This window comes from Ochotona curzoniae, unplaced genomic scaffold (genome assembly GCF_017591425.1).
Source record: "Ochotona curzoniae isolate NIBS_2020 unplaced genomic scaffold, NIBS_Ocur_1.0 scaffold_4701, whole genome shotgun sequence".
In the NCBI taxonomy this organism is placed as follows: domain Eukaryota; kingdom Metazoa; phylum Chordata; class Mammalia; order Lagomorpha; family Ochotonidae; genus Ochotona; species Ochotona curzoniae.
The window spans coordinates 48,471,786-48,488,688 of NW_024467122.1; the positions used below are offsets into that span (position 1 = coordinate 48,471,786).

A 16,903-nucleotide genomic window follows, 5' to 3' on the forward strand; every position below is an offset into this window, starting at 1 on the left:
TATTTAACATTCATACCAATTTACAAGAATTCTTGCCTTTAGCAGTGAATTCATTTTAAAGCTCTTTGGATAATTAAGCTTACTATTAAACAAATAAGAGAATGATATTTTTAAAAAGTGACCAAGTCCTAGTGTTCCACAGCACAGTAGGGTGACTACAGGTCACAAAATGTGCTATATACTATACAAAGAACTGGAAGAAAGGAGCTGGTAGGCTTCTAACACAAGGAAAAGATAAGGAAATGGAAAGATTTGTGACCTACTTTGATTAGTCAATATTTATTGACTAATAAATAATAACAAAAAAGCAAATGACCAGAGTGACAATTGGAAAGTTTGCTGGCTGACAAGTGATCCTTTAAAGTCATGTGAGCAGAACACTGAATAACCCCTACGTATTCAGGTACCTAGAAGTCCATCCTTCCTGAACATCATAGACGGGTAAGATGAGAACAGGCATTGTTGGGTATATGCATATGAGATTGGGAATGGAAGATGACCCATCTTGGTGGCAGTTAGAGTGAGAGGCTATTAGGTACTCTAGCAGTATCACAGATCTACATCTGGTGGAAGATCAAAACTGAACATACAGACTCATGCTACCATTTCAGAGACTATCTAGCCTACCTCCTCACTTTATAAATGAAATCACATCTAAACGGTTAAGCGATTAGTTCAAGTCCATTAAGCAGGTTAAAGGCAGAGCTAAGACTCCTTTCCAGGACTTTAACATTCTGTCCAGAGGTGAAACCCTGAACAGTTTTGGTATTGCTTCATGAACAATCCTCCCTCACTCTGAGATGTTGAAGAATATGGTCATGGGAGCCACTCATCCTTGAATGAACAGATCAAGGGACACCAGGTGATTTTTAGATAAAGACCACCTCCCAGAGATAGGGAGCAGGCTAATTTTTAAGATTACCATTTTGTATGAGCAAAAATGATGTTATAAATATCCAAATTACCTTTGGCAGAAAAAAAAAATACTGCCCACTCATGATAGTACCTGTATTCCAAAGCTATACTGAAGTTCTAAGGTCAATTAACCTCAATAACCTTCATTTTTTTTTTCATACATTCAGAATCATAGTCTCATGCCCACACTGTACAGGGCTTCCTCTCCCTGACCTTGCTCCTTATTCTCTTCCTTCTCCAACTTCCCGTTATATCCTTTGAAACTTTGTTCTGTGATTAGGACTAATACTTAACAGCATCTTGATTACTTCACAGACTACTCCCTATAACCTTGAGCTTCAGCAAAAATTCAAAGACCCAGCTTCCCCACTGGAGGCTGTTCATCCCATGTACTCCTGCTCAGGTTTGGGAATTGAGTCATCAGCTTCCTCACGCCTCCTCATATGCCTTGCACACTAACCTCCCACTTTAATATAAAACCCTGGCTTCTAGAAAACAAACTCTTCATTTCCTTCTATTCTCTCCTTGTTTCTGTAATCTGCCCATCTCCAGAATATTGCTTCTCATTTGCTGAAGAAATATTGGGCATGGCCTGTGTCTGCCCATACCTCGCCTTTGTCTAGAATAATTTCAAAGCCCAGATAGGTGACCAGATTCACAACTCCTGCATTTATCAACTCCAGTGAACATGACATTCTTCTCTTCATTCCACTCCATGCAATGGACACCATTAGTCTTTGTCACACTCGGAACTTGTCTGACTAGGAATCCTTAAACCCTAACCACAATTGCTTAAAATGGAGAAATTCACTCTACTCTTTTTTTCCACTTACTTATAAAACCATAGCACTCTACTTTCATTGCTTTTGTGAAATGGTTTTCTCCCACCGTCATTGTTCATTGCTCTCTGCAGCCAATGGATGCTCTCTGGTCTTTCTCAGCTGAGCATGATGCCTTTATCATCCCCTTTCAGAAATGCTCTATACCCTTTGCTTTTAAGGCATTGAAACTAACTCAGTTCTTGATCACTTCTTTGAATCTTCTACCACTGTCTCTTTCATGAAGCTCCTTTTCTTCCACATGCTTTTTAAATGCCCACTAAACACTCTCTTTAGGTAAACTTACCCATTCTCAAAATTTCAGTATGCCATGTTCTAATGACTTCCACATCTGTATCCTCAAGCTTTGGATTCTCTTATCAAACTAAGCTGTATTAGTCAGTGCTTTGTTACAACAAAATACCTAATATATACTACATACGAAGGAAGGAGGCTTATTTCGACCCATGGTTTTAGTGTCACAGCCCAAAACTGGGCAGGCTCACTGGTTCAGCGTCTTGAGAGTGTTCCTACTTGCCAAGGCATATAGTGTCACAGGGTAAAAAGAAAGTGCACATGCCTGTCTCTTTTTCTCCTTATAAAGAAACCCTAATCCTATCATGGGACCCCACTGTGATGGTTTGATTCAATCACAACACTTCCCAAAGCCTTATGTCTTAACACCTTATTAGGTTAAGTTTCTACCCTCTGATTATCATTAACACAAAACCTTAACAAATGGGCCTTTAGTGGATCTTTAACATCCAGATTAATATACAAACTATAGCATGGGTACTCAATGTGTATCTCAAATTCAACTTGTAATAAACATAATCACATATACATCTTACTTTACCCCAACCTACTTTTCCTGAATTCAGTTTCTTTGTCTATTGATGGCACCACTCCAGAAACCCAGTACAGAAAACTAGGCATCATCCTTAAGTCCATTTATTATTATTATGATTATTATTATTATTTTATAATACAGTTCCATAGGCCCTGGGATTTCCCTTATCCCCTCCCCAAATCCCTCCTCTTCATTGAGTTCCCCTATATTATTACTATAGTATACTTCATTATACATAGACATATGTCCATCATTGCGGGCATGGACAATGGCAGAGAGTTCAGCATCCTATTGTCAAGATATAGTAAACAATTTCATTAGGAGTCCATCTTTAGTCTGGAAATAGAGATGTATACTGCATTGTATCCTCACATCTGGATATGACAGTCTCCATTACACAGTTACTATAATACTCTTAAATGAGAAGTCATAAAACAAAATCAACAATAGGAAGAAAAAAGAAATCAACAACTCCATGAAGTTAAATAACATACTACTGAGTGACTAATGTGTTGCTGAAGAACTATAAAAGAAAATCAAGAACCTTCTTGAAGAAAATGATGCTTCTGTATGATCTAAGTGTCATTGAATAATTTAATCAGAAGAAAGTGTTTTGAAGAGATGAAACTAACCAAACCTTCACCCTCATATCTGACCAATCACCAACTCCAATTTACCGTCCATGTTTCTTGAACTTGTTACCCTTACACCCTTGAATTCTTCACCCTTACTGCCATGTATTGACCTGAGCACTTACTATATCTCACCTAGAAATTTACAACAGCCTCCCTTTGACCTCATGTTTCATAGCTGGCCTCCCTCAAGCCCATTCTTCCCTACAACCACGAGAATGATCTTTATTTTTATTGGAAAGGCAGATCAGATTTATGGAGAGACAGAAAGAAAGATCTTCCATCTCCTGGTTTATTCCCCAAGTAGCTGCAACGGCCAGAGCTGAGCTGATCTAAAGCCAGGGAGCCAGGAGCTTCTTCCGGGTGTCCCATGTGGTTGCAAGGTTTCCAAGGCTTTGGGCCATTCTCAACTGCTTTTACTATGGATCTAGATAGAAGTGGAGCATCTGGGACATGAACTGCCACCCATAAGGTATTCTGGCATTTGAAAAGTGAGGATTTAGCCATTGAGCTGGGCCCCAACAGAATGATATACTTGAACATTAATCTATCATTATCTCTGCCCTATTTAAGACTACTGTATGGTTCCCTAAAGGCCAGTGAAAAAATTCCAAGATTCCCAAGTAGCAATGTTCACCCTTGTAGGATCTGCTTTCTGTTCAATCCTCCAGCCTCACCTTTCATCATCCCCAACTTTATCATTTATGCTGCAGCCACTTTGAACTACGACTAATTTTCACATAGCATGCTGTGCACATCTCCAGCACTACACTTAATACAATCAATTGTAACTATTTGTTTTATATTTCCATCTTCTCCAGTAGACCATGAGCTGGCATACTAGACCACTGTATATCTTGCTCATTCCTCTGTCTCTAATAACAAGGTATTTGGCACAGAGTTAGCACTAAATATTAATGAATGAGCAATAAACTTAGAAGTTTCCTACTATATCACTAAAGATAACAACAGTATAGAACTCTCAGGTGACCCAATAGGTAGTCCAGTGTAGATCTGCCAGTCTAGGAAAAAGTTTTACTCCCATATACTCATCCCTTGTATTTGAAATGAAAAACCAACTGGGATTTTTCACAGCAATTCTATTATGTTCTTAATATAATCATACAGTTAGAAGCAGTACTTGGTGCAGCTGGCCCCAACTAACATATTTTTGCTTCCTTGTGTAGAACTGAGTGTAAAACTTTCACAGTTATTGATATGCTGTGTTTTATCCTACATTCACATACAGAAGATAGTTTTGGCATAAACATAGTAATGAAAAGAGCAGCAAAAGTATTAGACCTCACAATAATTCTTTGAGTAGTGAATCCACCTAGCTATTCTAGAACAGGCAGAGACTGTGAAAACATAACTGGGACATCTTGCACAGCAAAGGAGAGCCAACACTATCAGACAATTATTTCACTTTCCATCATGTTGCTGTCCAGAAAAATCCTCTCAGATCCACTTGAAGCAGTCGAAGGCTTCCCATCATTTTCAAACTGCATTTCAAAAACTTCACATAACCTCCCAACTAAACTGAGCTTTTCCAAAACAAGTACAAAATACTGCTTTGACTCATTTTGACACTAAGAGCAGAAAAGAGACCAAAAATCCAGAGAAGAGACACCAGAAACATTACATATTTCAGACAAAACAGATAAAATTATTTCCAAGAAACTAGTAAGGCCAGACATGAGATTAAGGACAAATATGCTCACTGGAAAAAATCAATGTAAGTATTTAGCACAATTATTAATAATTCTTCTGGAATCACATATCAAAGGCATGCCATGTCTAACTATCTGAAATGATTATTTATGTATACTAGCAGGTACTTCACAGTTATATGAAATTACTGACTGATGTTCAAAGGCTGCACATGAATTATCATATGAATGGAACTGGATTCTATCACCAAAAACCCAGTCTGTAGAAGAGATTTCTTTTTGTTTAGTTAACATTTATTTTGTGAGTAATAATATAAATGGGAAAAGGTACATTAGGATCAGTTCCGAGGGAATAACCTGCCAAGTCTGCAGTGAAGATGGAGGATGCTACACAAATAAAAACATTTGACCTTTATTCCAAAACACCCACGTCTGTAATCAACACAACAGCTGACATTTAACAATGTACCTTTCACTCTTAGTGCAGTCTTGCAGAAAATAGTTTAGATGTGAATGTAGTCAAATTATAGCTATACTGTGCACATGTCTTCTCAGTATGCTCTGTAAAGAAACAGGCAAACTTTCCTCAGAAATTCTCTGGCTGGCTGGCTGTCAAGGATGGCCATGCGAACTCCTGAAAAATGAGGAATAAGAGTAAGGCAGTCCTGATTCACACAGATAGTGTCAGGAAGGGGCAGTTCCTTGGCTTCAAGTGACAAATGTCAGCAACGTAGTTAGTAGCTGGATATTCCTAATGGTCCTTTTTTTTTTTTTTAGATTGATTTATTTTTGCTTAAAAGGCAGATTTTACAGAGGGAGGTGAGACAGAAAGAGGTCTTCCATCTGCTGGTTCACCACCCAAATGGCGACAGTGACCAGAGCTAAACTGATCCAGAAGCCAGGATTTTCTTCCAAGTTTCCCACACAAGTTCAGATTCCAAGGCTTTGGGCCATCTTCCGCTGCTTTCCCAGGCCACAAGCAGGGAGCTGGATGGGAAGTGTCATCACCAGGACACGAACCAGCACCCATATGGGATCCGTGGCATGCAAGGCGAGGACTTTGGCTACTAGGCTACCATGTCGGGTCCACAGCCTCATACTTAATATTCTTATCCAGGACCAAAAACTATTTATGCTAAATATTGAGAGTAAGTATTGAGATTTTTTAGAATGAACCACAAAGTTGAAGGAAATTAACCTGTAGATTCAGCATCTGATAGAGCTCTACTCTGGTCTTTGGGTAGAAAACTTATCATTTTCAGACACAGTTTCAGTGTGAATTATTCCAAGTTTCCAAATTGATGGAGACATCACACCTTTACCGCTGTTCCTGGCAGACTCTAATTACGAAGAAATGCTTTCTATTTTAATAAGACAATGAGAAAAAAAAACACTGGATAGAGAATTCATCATCTAACTAGATACTGAGTATTTTACTTAGAAATTGCAATTAAATTCTTTTTGATTGACAAAAGAAACTGTCAATTTTAAGCATGCTCTTTACTGAGGAATGACTGACATGTAAAAGCACTGTTTATATTTAATGTGTATCATTCAATAAATCTGGAGCACATATGCATGAAACCATACCTACCATCAAGGATGTAAGCATGCCCATCACCTCCCAAGGTTCACCCCACCCTTTTTATTAAGCATGGTTTTTATTATTAATTTTTTTACATTTTACAAATGTACCTCAAATTATGATATACTTGTGTCCAAAGCATCCTCTAAGTGATCTGTACTAGCTAAAGGTTTGAGATGTCAAGACGGCTTAAAATGCACACTCTATACTTCCATATGATCATTTAGAAATTTTCTTCTTCATAGGCCTGAATGCTCTGACATTCACCATGTAACTAGTTTTCTTTCTTGTCATAGACAAATGGATGCAGCATCTATTATTAACTATTCTTATATAAATAAGACACATTAGACATATAACAACATTTAAAAAGAGCATGTAATGGTATCAAATTTCTATGATAAATCTTTGTTCAGAAATGCAGTGTTTTGCTATTCAATGATTCTATCAAAGAAAACCCTGATCGGTAGTACTGCCTCTGATAAAGTAATACATCCATGGAGTGATCCTGGACCAACATCTCTGTCCCAGAGGAGGAAAGAAAAGAGGTCTAACATCTTCTTTTCCCCACAGATACTGCTCTTGGTTGTAGGCAAACCCTTGAGGCCCCATGCTCTTAAAGTAACTTTCTGGGTCCTGACTGCTCTGACTTTGACTTAATTCTCACTGGCAAACAGCAATAGGGAGTGCCCGTACCACCTTAAATAGAACATTTGACAAGTTCCTCTATCTTGGTGTTCTGTAACTTTCAACAAAGTAGTAGATAAGGGAAACTCTCAAATCTAAAATTTCTAACTCTTTAAGTTGAAGTGTTAGTACGAAAACACCATAATTACATACACCTTGTATAAGAATTATAAAACCAACAGTTTCCTAACATGGTATTTGGCTTTATATACCAGAAATGCAACTACAATTTGAAATACAGTTAAGGCACAGTCTGCAGTGTCAGCATTTCACATGTATATCATTTTGTGTCTCTGCTACTCCACTTTTGATCCAGATCTCTGCTATTGTGCCAGAGAAAGCAGCAGAGAATGGCCAATGTGCATGGACTCCTGTATAAACATGGAGTCTGCTGGGGTTCATGCAGTGGATGTGGATGACATAAAATTGTGAAGAGAACAGCTCCCCTGTTTGGCAAAGCCCAGAGGAACTTCCAGCTGTTTGGCAAAGCCCAACGGATGTCTCCGACCACCTTGACACAGTCTCACCCCTTTTTGCATGGACACTCAACCACCCCACTAAGAATTCTGTAATCCATTGAGGCATTGTTGTTTGCCCTTTTGAGATGGGTTTTGCAACTGATGTGAGCATGGGAGTTAATATCGCTGATAATGTCTTAGTGAGTGGGCCTTTAATAATTTACACACAGGAACACAATTAAGCCAGTGCCATTTCTGGACACCTTATTGTGTGCCTATCCATTGCCCCGGAATCTGGCCCAGATATGTAGCACACCTTCTGGGAAAGCGCTTGATAAATATCCTAAATATTAATGAAAGGGATGGGAATATGAGTTGAAACTGAAATGGTAATAAATACAGTCACTGAGGAATGAACCAGCAGATGGAAAATCAATCTTTCTCTCCTTTCCTTCCCTCTCTAACTGCCTTTCAAACAAAGATGAATCTTTAAAAAAAAAAAAAAGCCCAGACTCCTACCTTTCTACTCGCCATTCTTAGCAGACTGTGTAAGTGCAATACAATTACTCCTTCCCTAGAAATTACATGCATATATCATGCCAAAGAGACATGGGTAGAGGTCAGTGACTGAAAGCACACCCCTAGCTTTCTGTATCTCTTTTTTGGAAAGAAAAAACTACAATCCCAAAATCTACTCTGTAAATGTCCACTTGCAATCCACTAGTTGGATATGGGTAACCAAGCCATTCCTACTTAAAAATTAATCTCACAGATAAATTTTTTAAAGATTTATTTATCTTTATTGGAGAGTCAGATTTACAGAGTGAAGGAGAAACAAAGTTCTACCATCCGCTGGTTCATTCCCCAAGCAGCCACAATGGCCGGATCTGAGCTGATCCGAAGCCAGAAGCCAGGAGCTTCTTCCAGGTCTCCCATGTGGGCACAGGATCCCAAGGCTTTGGGCCATCCTCTACTGCTTTCCCAGGCCACAAGCAGTGAGCTGGAAGGGAAGTGGAGCAGCCTCAGTGGAATCGATGCCCATATGGGATCCCGGGCATGCAAGGTGAGGACTTTAGCCACTAGTATACTGCACTGGGCCCAGATAATTTTATCTGAACATGTTTTTACTCTCAACAAATTAAGGTTCTTTAAGTCATAATAAGAGAATAGATCTTGAATAGGCAATAAAAAGAGGCTGCAACATGATCAAAAACAGGTAAGCTTTAGCTAAGTTCCACATGTCAAAAACCACTGACTCAAACCTCAAACTGTCTACAATTTCAATTTTTTTCTAAGAAACAGCTCTAATGTTCTGTTCTTTGCCTTCAAACTTATTCTTCATAATGCACTTACATTGCTGCTGTCCTTCATAATGATTCCCCAAACACTCCTGAAAATATCACTTTGGCAATAACATTTGAAAAGAAGAGATAAAGATGCACCAGGCCATCACCAATCTCTTAGGAAATCAAGCACATTCTTGAGCGCTGCTCTGCTTGACAGAATGTTTCTGCTGCTGATTCCATAGCAAGAAATGTGCCTGTGTTCATTTCAGATGTAAGATCATTTCCAAAGCAAGTCTGAGAAAGGAAAGATGAGACCACGAAGGGAAACAAACCCATTCTCTACCTCCTTGCACCTATGCAATTTCTGCAGCCCAGTAAGTCACCTGTAGCTCTCCAAAGGAAGTTAGAGACAAGTCTTTCAATTAATTAGCTGTGTCACAATTATCACAGGACTTGGCAGTACTGCACACTTGTCCTCATAGGTAAGGAGGGAAGTCCCCTGGCCTTGACTGTTTCTCACAGTGTCCCTCTCAGAAATGATCTCTGTGGATGTAGAGCAGGACACAAAGAGGAAGACACACTTTCTCCAGATCTCACACTGAGCAATTTCACGTAATTTTCCTGATTTCCCAGAGGAACACCAAACAACATGCTTCTTTAGAAATGGGAATATCGGGTTTTGTCTGTCAGGAACTGAGAATCAGCAAACAATTGTACAAGCACATGTCCCTCCTGTTGGGCAGCAGCACAACGAACACAAGACCAGTCTCGTGAAATTGGCAAGACCAAGGGATTCGTTCCAATTCTGAAATACCTGAAGAGGTCATCACATCCCTCTCCTTTACCTTGATTCTCACATCCATAAAATTAAAATATTTGGCCAAATTGAAGATTGATGTGTTGTTTTTCACCACCCCACCTCCCATAGCAGCCAAATGGAGGTGAGTGAATCCACATTTGGCACATAAATATTACAGCAACAAAGCAGGAGTTAAGGACACAAAAAGTGTTTATTCATACTATCTCCTTTTTGATAAATGTTTTGCAAATTCCTGTCTAGGATTCATGATGTAATGATAGTAGGGTTCAACATTGTGGCATAGCAAATTAAGCCATATGGGCACTGTTTCTGGCCCAGGTGTTATTGTTCCAATCTAGCTCCCTGTTAATATGCTTCAGAAAGCAGTTGAAGATAGCCCAGTCTCCATATGGGAGACTGGAAGAAGTTCCCAGTTCCTGGCTTCAACCTGGCCAAGCTCCAGCCATTGTGGCTGTTTACTGAATTGTGAATGGAAGATGTTTTCTATCCCCTCTCTCTAACTCTACCTGTCAAATAAATAATCTTTAAAAAAAAAAAAAAGACACCTCAGTAGCTGAAAATGAAATAATTACAATCTCCTTCAGCTGGAACAACTAATTGATCCCAGGCCTGCTAGCAGCAAAGCATCACATACCGGTAACCCTTGGAAAAAGGCTTTGTCCTTAATGCCCAACCAGATTGTACTGGTATTCTATTTTAAACAGAAAAGTGATAAGGTCAGACAGTCTATACTTGTTGCAATGAGACACAGGCTGGGCCTCAGGAGAATTCTGAAGTTATTTCCTCCCTAATATTCTATTAGTCTAAACGAGTTGTTCTCAAACTTTAAACCTATGCATTACCTGAAAAACTGTTTTTAAGATGCAAATGCCTAAGCCTATTCCAGTGGATTTAGTTCAGTTGGTTCATTTCCCAGATGGCCTCAAAAGACAAGAGCCTGGAATTCTAACCAGGTGGTCTAGGTCAAGCAAAAATCAGGAGACAAGAATTCCAATGGAAAACCATCTCCTGCTGCTATCCAGGCCCATTAGCAGGGAACTAAGACAGAAACACAGCAGCCAGGACTTGAGCCCAGGCTTACTCGGGATGCAGGCACCACAGGTTGCACCTTAACCAGCTGTGGCACAGTGCAGGTTTGGAGTGTTTCCCAGGAAGAGATACACTGGACAATCACAAGAAGGAGATTCTGATATACCAGAAAAGAGCCTGGGCTTCCTTCACTTGCTTCAAACTGTCATTATGAATCAGAATGTTCTTGCTTGTAAGGAATATGGAGGCAACCTGGGTGTGAATCAAGTTACGCATATTCTAGAGAAATGTAGAGATGAACAGTTCACAGCCACTTTTGCTTGAAGGATGCTGAGTAAGACAACAGCCTCATTAGATACTGTATGCAAATGACTCATTCATTCCATGGGTTTAAAAAGGCAGAACAGTGGCTCTGCAGAGTCCTGTATCTGCCACCACTAGAGACACAAGGTCCTTTTCTTTTACCTTATCACTTCTCTAAACATGTACTGGTCTCTGTTAAACATACTCTAAAAGCCAGCATTCTAAGCCACCTATTTGAGATTTACTCAAGTCCCTAAGTGTTTCTCCAACATGCTTTGACATGAATGTCCCCTCCACAAGTCATGTTTAAATTTGATCGCTAGTGGGGCCCAGCGCGGTGGCGCAAGTGGTTAAGGTTCTCGCCTTGCATGCCCGGGATCCCATATGGGCACCGGTTCTAATCCCGGCAGCCCCGCTTCCCTTCCAGCTCCCTGCCTGTGGCCTGGGAAAGCAGTGGAGGACGGCCCAAAGTCTTGGGACCCTGCACCCGTGTGGGAGACCTGGAAGAGGCTCCTGGCTTCGGATCGGCATAGCATCGGCCGTTGCGGCTCATTTGGGGAGTGAATCATCAGATGGAAGATCTTCCTCTCTGTCTCTCCTCTCTGTATATCCGCCTTTCCAATAAAATAAATAAATAAATTTGATCGCTAGTGTGGTGGTATCGGGAGGTGGGACCCAGAAGAGGTGATTAGGTCATGAGGGTTCCATCCTCAGACTGGATTAATGCCATTAGATTCTTGTTTATTTTCTCTCTTAAAAAGTGCATTTTTTGAAAGAATTGCAGAAAGATCATCCACCTACTGGTTCACTCCCAAGATGACTTTAGCTGCCAGGGTGGGGTCAAGTCAAAGCCAAGAGCTTCATCTGGGTCTTCCACTTGGGTCAGCCTCTGTTGCTTTTCCTAGGCCATTATCAGGGAACAGGATTTTAAGTGCAACAATCAAGATGTAAATTGCAGCAGCTTTACCCACTATACCACATACCATAATGTTTTCTCAGGAGTGGGTTGGTTATCCTGGCAGTGTATTTGTTATGAAAGCAACTCTCTCCTTATGAATATTCTCTTTTTCCCACCCTCTCACCAGTATACGGACCACAATGTTACAATACAGCAGGTAGGTCCTAATCAGATGACAGCACCATTATAATAATGGACTTCCCAGCTTCTAGAATTGTGAGAAATTTCTTTCCTTTGTAAGTTATTCGGTCTGTGATACTCTGCTATAACAGAAGAACACCAAGAAAAAGACATCTATGTTAACAAATTTCTCTCTTGGGGCCAGGGCTGTGGCCTAACTGCTAAAGTCCTCGCCTTGAACACACCAGGATCCCATATGGGCGCCGGTTCTAATTCCGGTGGCCCCACTTCCCATCCAGCTCCCTGCTTGTGGCCTGGGAAAGCAGTCGAGGACGGCCCAGAGCCTTGGGACTCTGCACCCATATGAGAGACCTGGAAGAAGTTCCTGGCTCCTGGCTTTGGATTGGCGCAGCACTGGCTATTGCAGTCACTTGGGGAGTGAATCATCAGACCGAAGATCTTGCTGTCTGTCTCTCCCTCTCTGTGTATATCTGACTTTGCGATAAAAATAAAATAAATCTTTTAAAAATGTTTCTCTCTCTTTTTCTGTGTCAACATGTCTTTTGTTAAAAAGGAACCAAGGGAAAACTCAGAAGGGTAAAAGGAAAATCATTTTTCCTTGGCTGTAATGTCTGAGTCCTCCTTCTCCCTGAAGCCCTGCTTCACCAACCACTTCCTATCCTTTTTGAGTGAGTAAAGTTACCAGGCATGATTTTAATTTCCAGAAACGTATCTCTTCTGGAAACTTGCAGCTGTCATTACTTCCAAGGAGACAGTGAATGGTTTGCAACAGAAAACTGAACTCGAGACAAGACCCTTCTCTACTCTGCTCTTTAACTCCCACCCCTAGCTTCACTTCCAATTCCAGATTCCTGCTAATACAGACCCTGGGAGGCAGTGGATGCTGACTCAGGTACTTCAGTTCCCACCACCCACGTTGGAGACTCGGATGGAGTTTTAGGATCCTGGCTTCACCCTGACTCAACCCTAGCTGTTGCAGCCATTTGCAGAATGAACCAACAAATGGAACATCCTGATCTCTCTCTCACTCCCTCCCTCCCACTCTTCCTCCCTTCTTCCTACCCTTTGTGACAATAAACAATAATAAATTTCAACACAACCCATGCAATTGCTTTTCAAAAAATGAAAGTTGGGGCCAACACTTTGCACAGTGCTTAAGATGTTGTCTGAGACACCAGCATCCCATACAGGCAAAGGCTCAACTTGTGGCTACTCCATTTCCAATCCAACTCCCTCCTACTGTGCCTAGGAAGATAGCAGGAAATAATCAAGTACTTGTGCCCCTGCCACCACGTAGGAGACATAGATAGAGTTCCTGGCTCTCTGCTTTCAGATAAATAAATTTTTAAAAAAATAAGAGTTAATTGAGCAAAGACAAATTCTAACATAACGTAAAGGGAAGACTAAGGAGTTAAAGCTTAAGCATAGCCGACTCAGAGCCTATGGAGATATTGGCTCTTTAAACGGGACACTATGGATTTTTATACTCTAATTTTGACAACAAATTATACTTTTTACTTTTAAACATATTTATTCCATTATGAGCCCATTATTAGAATATTTGCTTCACAAATACTGACTCATTAGTCTAGCTACCAACACCACGTATGAATGCTCCATTTCACTCAGACAAAAGACACTACTGACTCCAACCATTTTCCCCATGAAAAATCAGAAGCACAAATCTGCTCACCACCCACTTAATGGCTCTGAGCCTGCTAATGGCACAAAATGAACTGGAATTGAACTGTATCAGATCAGGAATAAACTGGGCTGACCAGGCCTCTACAGTGGCCACAGGCTACATCTGGTACCCTGGAATATGGCCCTTCAAATGCACAACTTGAAGGGTTGTGAATTAAGGCAGAAGCCCATGGGGAGGAAGCATTTTGGTGTTGCCTTAGACCTTCTCTTTGTTGAAGAGATAAGAGATAACAACAATTTATTAAATATTCTTCAGCTTTATAACAATGGCAACAAACATAAAACAAAATACAAAACATGTTCTTCTTGTGTCTTTAAATATTACATCATGAATAAAAAATTATCTCCCTGAACTCAGTATTGACAATAAACAACAAAATCTTCCTGTAGAGTAATCGTATGCCAAGAGCATCTTCTTATGCTGTTTTGTTTTTTAAAAACATTTTTATTTGAGAGACAGAGAGAGATGACAAAATGGAGGGAGAGAGAGAAAAAAAGAGGCAGAGAAGGAGAAAGGGAGAGGGAGAGAGACAGCTGGCTCACTCTCAAAATATCTGCAACAGCCAGGACTGGGCCATGTGAGTGGTGGAGTCCCAGGTATTTGAGTCATCATATGCTGCCTCCTAAGGCAAGCATCATCTGGACACTGGAATCATAACAATAGCTGAGACTCAATCATAAGCATTCTGACACATGATGAAGGCATTCTAAAGCAGTAACTTAACTGCTGAGCCAAACACCCAACTCTGCTTATTATGTTTTAGAACTAAACATCAGAATGAGACCAAAATAAAACATATATATCCCACGTAGGAATTTTAAAACCAAAAGAAAATAATAGTCTTCATGTATACTTTAAGCAATTAAGACAAACCCAACCCTCAGTAACTTAAATGTTGGGATCCAAGTGAAAGAAACCATTTTCTTTCCAAATAATAATCTACAGCCATCTGCTTTTTTGAGTAAACTAATTTAAAAATGTTTATTAAGCACATAGCATGCACTAGCACTTAATTAGATGTTGCAGGAAAAAAAAGCAATGTGAAACACAATCCACACCCTTATGAATGAGAAGATTTGCTCAGATGAAGAGATAAGGTCTTCTTTGTGGTTGAAACAACATAAACAGAAAATATGGATTCTAGGTGAAGGAAAGCAGTTTCTTTTTTTTTTTTATAAAAGCAGTTTCTTAAAATTAGAGATCATTTCAGGTAGCAGGGTAGAGCCAAGTGAAAATATTTAAATAAGATATATAAGCAACAGGGAGTCATGGCTAAGTTATACAACTGAGTAGTTGAGGTTAGAGAGCTCAGCAATGGATGAGGTAAAAGGAGAGATTCTGAATTTCAATTTGAACTCTCTGAGTTTGCTGTCTCAGTGGGCTGGACTATATCCCTGGAAACACATATTACAATTTGAACTCCTCTCCAACCTCCCCAAGCTATGAATAAGACCTTATAAATAGGGTCCTTGTGGATATAATCAAATTGAAATGAGGTCATATGGGAATAGGGTTGGGCTTAAACCCAATGACTAGCATTCTTAAAAAAGAAAATAAAAAGATTAATTGATTGATTGATTGATTTTACTGGAAAGGACATTTACAGAGAAAGAGATACAGAGAGAGAGAGAGTTTCGTCTGCTGTTTCACTCCCCAAGTGGCCCTAATGGTTGAAACTAAGCCCACACCCAAAGCCAGGAGTCAGGAGCTTCCTCCACATCTCCCACATGGATGCAGGGTCCCAAAGCTTTGAGTCATTCTCGACTGCTTTCCCAGGCCATAAGTAGGGAGCTGGATGGAAAGTAGAGCAGTGGGAATATGAACCCACACCCATATGCCCAAGGCAAAGATTTCACCACTGGGCCACCATGCTGGGCCTAACTAGTACTCTTTTTTTTTTTTTTAATCCTATGGTACAGTTCCTTAGTATTCTTATAAGAGGAAAAAAACCATACAAGAAACCTAGGGAAGAAGGCCATGTGATCATGGAGGCAAAGACTGAGGTACTGTAGCTATGAGCCAAGGAAGGCCAAGCATGACAGGCAACTACTGAAATCTAATAGGAAGACATGAAACAGGCTATCCCTTCCAGTTTTTAGAAGGCATCAAACTTCCCACGTTTTTATTTCAGACTTCTGGCCTCCTGTACTGTGAGAGCATACATTTCCATTGCTTTAAGCCATTCCACTTTTGGCATTTTGTTATGGTAGCCATTAGGAAATTAATGCAGCCCTGCCTTAAACAGCAGAATGTGGGTGTAAAGAGACCATTTCACTATTTCTTGTTTATTGAAAAATGATCATGTTATACTTTTTTTCAGGTGGTTCTGAGACCTCACTATATTAATTAACACTATACAAATTAACAGTCTGGGATATGTGGGAGGCAGTGGGTGACACCCTAAGTAACTGGGGCTCTGCCACCCACATGGGAGATCAGCCCTTAGCCCTGGTCTTGCTCAGCCCCAGAATTTGGAAACAATTTGGGGAGTGAACAAGCAAATGAAAGATCATTTTCTCCTTTTATCACTTTCAAATAGATAAATAAATTTTTTGAGAATTGCTTTTTAAAAGATATTAATAATAAAAGCAGATCCAAGGACAAAACTACAGTAAATGACAGAACCAGGACTTCAACCTAGAGCTATCTGACTACATAGCCCAGCAGCATACTACCCACAGCAGTCTTACCCAAATTCCTATTTTTATCCCAGGGCCATTACCCTCAAAAGGGCCATAGGTCTGGCATAGTCAAAATAAATTATTTTGCAAAATAAATTGTTTTGACTATGAGTTTTCATCACTTAAAACATTACTTCCAGCTCTTGTGGTTTTTTTGTTTTCTGGTACAAGCCACCAGAGGCACAGTTCAGTTCAAATAAATCCATTTTGCTGAAAGACAACACAAACCAAGAGCAAAATTACCCAGAAACAAACTGGCCAGCACATCAGTTTACAAAAAGAAAAAAAGCCCAGAGCTTCAATTCCAAGCATTTCAGCAAATAATTGATCAACAGTTCCATGACCCTAGGGAAAAGGACATTCAA

The 16,903-nt window shown here is 40.1% G+C and overlaps 1 protein-coding gene across 2 annotated transcripts in view; it reads right to left on the reverse strand.

Annotated features, from left to right (window-relative positions):
• Positions 1–16,903, reverse strand: part of GPR176 (G protein-coupled receptor 176) — a 103,154-nt gene that overhangs the window by 67,097 nt on the left and 19,154 nt on the right. The window lies entirely within an intron of this gene.